The sequence below is a fragment of the Nerophis lumbriciformis genome, linkage group LG16 (genome assembly GCF_033978685.3).
Source record: "Nerophis lumbriciformis linkage group LG16, RoL_Nlum_v2.1, whole genome shotgun sequence".
NCBI classification, from domain to species: Eukaryota; Metazoa; Chordata; class Actinopteri; order Syngnathiformes; family Syngnathidae; genus Nerophis; species Nerophis lumbriciformis.
Genome location: NC_084563.2, coordinates 28,534,599 through 28,539,832, shown reverse-complemented (window position 1 = coordinate 28,539,832; position 5,234 = coordinate 28,534,599). Strand labels below are relative to the sequence as shown.

The window sequence follows — 5,234 nt, the reverse complement described above, 5'->3', positions numbered from 1 at the left end:
ATAAAAAAAAACAATTGCAAGTATAAAAAAGTTTTTTTCTTCAAGTTCAAATGTTGTCAGTCCCTTCAAACGTCACAATGAGTCCGATTTAGTAAATGTTAGTCAAAGTGAAAGTTTAGTCTCCAACAAAGCAAGAAAAGTCAAGTTTGATTAGTGCACAGGCAGGTGGAGCCATCACTCCACACATCCACCTCCGTGTTTTACAGCAGATCCTCTCTCTCTCTCTCTCTCTCTCTCTCTCTCTCTCTCTCTCTGCTGTGCATCACATCATCAGCATCCTCCCCCGCCCTCCTTCCACGCACACGCACACGCAGTGCGCGCTCCTCCAGCCTGCGTCCACTTGGCGTCTGCGTAACAACAAAACATCTTCTTCTTCTTCTTCTTCTTCTCCTTCTTCTCCTCCTTCTTCTCCTCCTCCTTCTTCTTCTTCGTCTTGTGCGAGGAGCGGGCAGGAGTAGAAGAAATAAGAGAGAAAGACGCCTCAATCTTCTCCTCCCTCCGCTGGACTTCATCCTCGCTGTCCTCCTGCGTGGATTCCGCCTGAAGATTCGCCCTCATTTCCCCTTCTTTTTCCCGCCAGACGAGACGAGGAACGACATATTTCTCGTCCGTGGACTGCGCGAGTGCACCGGATGTGCGTGTGCGAGGTGAGACTCTTTTTATTGCTCTTTATTGCCCATCTTCACATCTCGGTCACCCTGCCTTGCTCATGGGAATGTGGCCTGCAGGACATCACTTGACTGGCGGCACAGGAGGATGTCATGTTGTTTGGCGACACAAATATACACACATACACATATACATATATATATATACACATACACATACATATACATACATATACAATATATACACATACATATATATACACATGCATATATACATACTTATATATACACGTACATATACATACATATATAAATATATATACATATACACATACATATACCTACATATACACACACATATACATACATATATAAAAATATACATACATATATACAAATATACATACATATTTACAAATATACTTGCATATATACATATATACATGCATATATATATATATATATACATACATACAGGGTCTGCATGGTGCAATACGGTCATAGGCTTTTTGTTTTTCAAAATAAGAGCAGAATAGTGTTGGAGGATGGCACATTATTATTCCGTTCACTGCAGGCTGCACATGATCTTCATCCTCCATGTTAGCGTTTGGAACCTCTGCTGCTGCGTTCTTAGCGTGGATGTAGCGGCTGTGTGAGAAGAAGCAGCATCCAGCAGCATCCGCCAGCATCCGGCAGCATCCAACAGGCCCGCGTGTCAATCATGCATGAGTGAAGCCAGGACTCTTATTTACTGAGCAGCCTGAGCCTGCAGATGACCTTGATGTGTGGAGACTAGGAAGGTGTGTGCAGGTGACAGGTGTGCCACCACATAGCAGGCTGATGGAAGGAACAATTACACAATAGGATTTATGAAAACAACAATTGGACTTATTTCAATAACAATTGAGTTAATTGAAATAACAATTATATTCATTAAATGAACAATTAGATTGATAAAAAGAACAATTAGACTTATTTGAATAACAATTAGATTTATGAGAATACCAATTATAATTATTAAAATAACATATAGATTTATGAAAATATATGTACTTATTAAAATACCAATTAGATTTATGAAAATAATTATACTCATGAAAAGAGCATGATTTATAAAAATAAGCTTTATGAGCATCACTGACACATTTATTGTGTGGATTGGAAACAAAAAGTAGGACCTCGCAAGAAATACTTTTATTATTATTATTATTTATTAACAGGAAATACTTTTATTATTATTTATTTATTTATTATTTATCTACAGGAAATATTTGTATTATTAATATATATGTATTTTTTATTAACAATAAATAATTGTATTATTTGTTTATTTAAAATTTATCAACAGGAAAAACTTGTATTAATATTTTTTTATTATTTATTATCAATAAATATATGTATTATTATTATTCATTTATTATTGATTAACAGGAAATATTTGTATTATTATTTATGTATTATTTATTAACATGAAATAAATGTATTATTATTATTATTTATTTAATTATTATTGATGAACAGGAAATACTTTTATTTATATTATTTATCTAATATTGATTAACAGGAAATAGTTTTATTATTATTATTTATTTATTATTTATTAACTGGAATACTTGTGTTTCTTTCTCGCTTCTTGGATGTAATCTGCACATAGTTGGATGTAGTGTGGAAATGTTGGATGTAGTGTGCACATTGCTGGATGTGCACATTGTTGAATGTAGTGTGAAAATGTTGGATGTAGTGTGAAAATGTTGGATGTAGTGTGCACATTGCTGGATGTGCACATTGTTGGATGTATTGTGCACATTGTTGGATTTGCACATTGTTGGATGTAGTGTGCACATTGTTGGATTTAGTGTGCACATTGTTGGATGTAGTGTGCACATTGTTGGATGTAATGTGCACATTGTTGGATATAGTGTGCACATTGTTGGATGTAGTGTGCACATGGTTGGATGCAGTGTGCACATTGTTGGATGTAAAGTGCACATTGTTGGATGTAGTGTGCACATTGTTGGATGTAATATGCATATAGTTGGATGTAGTCTGCACATTGTTGGATGTAGTGTGCACATTGTTGGATGTAATGTGCATAAAGTTGGATGTAGTGTGCATATTGTTGGCTGTAATGTGCATATAGTTGGATGTAGTCTGCACATTGTTGGATGTAGTGTGCACATGGTTGGATGTAGTGTGCACATTGTTGGATGTAGTGTGCACATGGTCTGATGTAATGTGCAAATTGTTGGATGTAATGTGCACATTGTTGGATGTAGTGTGCACATGGTCTGATGTAATGTGCAAATTGTTGGATGTAATGTGCACATTGTTGGATGTAGTGTGCACATGGTTGGATGTAGTGTGCACATGGTTGGATGTATTGGGCACATGGTCGGATGTAATGTGCACATGGTTGAATGTAACGTGCACATGGTTGGATGTAGTGTGCACATGGTTGAATGTAACGTGCACATGGTTGGATGTAGTGTGTTTACAAAGTACACAGAAAAATCATCTTAATAGACATTTTGAGCTAATTGACAATGACATAATTTGATTGATATTAAATTATTTTCAACTAATTGAAGTAGTTGATGTTATCTTGAGTATTTATTATGTGTGCAGTAAATTGTGTTGACATTGAGAAGAGCAAGTGTACAAAAGTGGGAAAGGAGTAAGAAGAAATCAGCTCTGCTTCTTCCTACTCCTTTTCCAGCAAGTTGAAAGTGAAAGTGAAAGTGATGAGGCGTCACATTGTCGGTGTGTTCATGTTCCAAATCCACTCCACATAGTTTGGCAGCATGTGTTGAAGTCTCCCAGGATGTGGTGAGGTGAGGTGAGGTGTGCGGAGGACATAAATAAGATCAAACATCTGCTGGACTCAAAGTCACCGCCTTCCTCCATTTTTCTAGCATGGCAACAAACACACACATTTGTATGAGGTTAGGAAACACACACTGAGATAAAAATCACAATGGTCTCCCCTGACACCTTTCAGCAGATGTTTATTAACATGAGAGCAGCGGCAGATCAAAGCATGGAACCTGTAAAGAGGACATTTCTCAGGTGAATCTACTTTTCCTTCAACCTGAACTTTATTTTCAGTATTGAAATGGTCATATTTTATTTATTTAATTTTTAAAGTAAATCCACTGTAAAAAAACAAAAAACAAACAACAAACTTTTATTTTTATGTTGTGTGTTCTCCTACTCAAAGGTTGTAGTCCGAGTTGTCGGCATTACAAGATTTCTTACAACGTGATTGTTTTTTGTACAAAATACAACACAATTCTTTCTTTTTTTAAACCTTATTTGGTGAATGTCACCAAAAAAGACACTTTAGAGTCTTTAGAGATGAATCAAGTCCACCTAGAGGACCACTATGGACTGGGTCTTCAGCACACATTCACCAAACTGTCTTTAGAGATGAATCAAGTCCACCTGGAGGACCACTATGGACTGGGTCTTCAGCACACGTTCACCAAACTGTCTTTAGAGATGAATTAAGTCCACCTAGAGGACCACTATGGACTGGGTCTTCAGCACACGTTCACCAAACTGTCTTTAAAGATGAATCAAGTCCACCTAGAGGACCACTATGGACTAGGTCTTCAGCACATGTTCACCAAACTGTCTTTAGAGATGAATCAAGTCCACCTAGAGGACCACTATGGACTGGGTCTTCAGCACACGTTCACCAAACTGTCTTTAGAGATGAATCAAGTCCACCTAGAGGACCACTATGGACTGGGTCTTCAGCACACGTTCACCAAACTCTCTTTAAAGATGAATCAAGTCCACCTAGAGGACCACTATGGACTAGGTATTCAGCACATGTTCACCAAACTGTCTTTAGAGATGAATCAAGTCCACCTAGAGGACCACTATGGACTGGGTCTTCAGCACACGTTCACCAAACTGTCTTTACAGATGAATCAAGTCTACCTAGAGGACCACTATGGACTGGGTCTTCAGCACACGTTCACCAAACTGTCTTTAGAGATGAATCAAGTCCACCTAGAGGACCACTATGGACTGGGTCTTCAGCACACGTTCACCAAACCGTCTTTGATGGACGTCCCAGAAGCGACTTCGGTCTCTTCAAAGTTGGTGTTTGTGGTTTCCATGCCAGGTCGGGTTTGACGTGACGAGTCTCTGGGCAGCGTCTCAGCGCAGAGGCGTGTCAGTCCGCATCTTGGGGGTCACGGTCCGCAGGAACAAGCGCTATCTTGTGTGAGGCTAATGCGGCGGACTGCAAGGAAAAGACTCTTCTGGCCGTTTGTCCGTCCTTCTGGAATCAGGTCACTGATTCATGTCACTTGTTGGGGCAACCAGGCTGCAGATGATTCCATGCTCTTCTGCTCGGTTGACTCGTGGCGTTGTTTGTCACCCAGCTGTTAATATTTGCCTGGCATTGTGCTGAGTGCTAGAACAACATACAAGACATCCTGGGATCTGGGGAGGAGATCCTGTGGTCTCCAGGACTCAGGTGATCAAAGTTGACCTTTGTTGACAGCTTGAAGACACCCGGACATCAAGACCCATCAGTTTTCAAGTCAGCAGGCTCCTTTTCCTTTGGGACTGTTCTCAAGTCCACGTCTTCTCAGCACCTCACACACAGACCTC

At 39.2% G+C, this 5,234-nt stretch overlaps 1 protein-coding gene across 1 annotated transcript in view; it reads left to right on the top strand.

Annotated features, from left to right (window-relative positions):
- The first annotated feature begins 333 nt into the window (after window positions 1-333).
- adgrl3.1 (adhesion G protein-coupled receptor L3.1) overlaps window positions 334-5,234 on the top strand; it is a 320,601-nt gene continuing 315,700 nt past the window's right edge. The window contains exon 1 of the mRNA XM_072914913.1: window positions 334-647. The gene's annotated coding sequence lies outside the window, so the exon portion shown is untranslated. The remainder of the gene's footprint in view (window positions 648-5,234) is intronic.